Source organism: Limulus polyphemus, unplaced genomic scaffold (genome assembly GCF_000517525.1).
Source record: "Limulus polyphemus unplaced genomic scaffold, Limulus_polyphemus-2.1.2 Scaffold3012, whole genome shotgun sequence".
Classification (NCBI taxonomy): domain Eukaryota; kingdom Metazoa; phylum Arthropoda; class Merostomata; order Xiphosura; family Limulidae; genus Limulus; species Limulus polyphemus.
The window spans coordinates 71939-73028 of NW_013668622.1; positions in this window are offsets into that span (position 1 = coordinate 71939).

Below are 1090 nucleotides of genomic sequence, written 5' to 3' on the forward strand. Positions count from 1 at the left end.
GGGATGGGGATACGAACCCGCGACCCGCAGATTGCGAGTCGAGCTTCCTAACCACCTGGCCATGCCGGGCCAATGGAGAAGGTCATGGATGGCCTAATTAAGGAAAGGATGGTCGAGAAATCAGATTGTTCCTGGTCATCTTCCATTGTGTTAGTCCAGAAGAAGGATGGGACCCAACGTTGCTGTGTGGACTTCAGGGTTCTTAACAGTATAACCGAAAAGGACTCATACCCACTGCCAAGAATTGTTAATACTCTTGATGCCCTAAGTGGAGCCAGGTGGTTTTCAACTCAGGACTTAAAGTCGGGTTTCCATCAAATGAAAATGGCTGAAGCAGATAAACCTAAGACTGCATTTAGTTATGGCCAAGGTCTCTGGCAATAGTGTGTGATGGCATTCGGGCTTAGCAATGCTCCAGCAACATTTGAGAGGCTGATGGAAAAAGTACTGGAAGGCCTCCAATAGACGATAGCTCTAGTGTACCTGGATGATTTCATTGTGTTTGCAGTAACTTTTGATGAGGAAATTTCCCGGCTAGAGGAAGTATTCAAGCACTTGAAAGCAGCAAACCTCAAACTCCATCCCAAAAAATGCCACTTGTTCCAGAAAGAGGTGCTTTACTTAGGTCACATTGTAAGTGAACATGGTGTGCAAACTGATCCTGACAAGGTGAAAGCAGAGCGTGATTGGCCAACACCAGACAATGTGGGAGAGTTAAGAAGTTTCTTGGGGCTCTGTACATTTGTGTGGTGATGGATTATTTCACCAAGTGGCCTGAGGCGTATGCAATACCAAATCAGGAAGCTACAACAGTAGCTTCGGCTATTAGTGATTTCTTCTTCAGGTTTGGTATGCCATACGAACTGCATTCTGATCAAGGCCGTAACTTTGAATCAGTTGTGTTCCATGAATGCTGCAAGTTGTTTGGCATACGAAAGACCAGGACAACGCCACTTCACTCACAATCTGATGGAATGGTAGAAAAGTAGAACTGGACACTGGGACAGGAATTGGCAATGTTTTGTAATAGCCGCCAAGATGACTGGGATGCCTTACTCCCTCCACTGTTGCTTGCCTATAGAACAGCAGA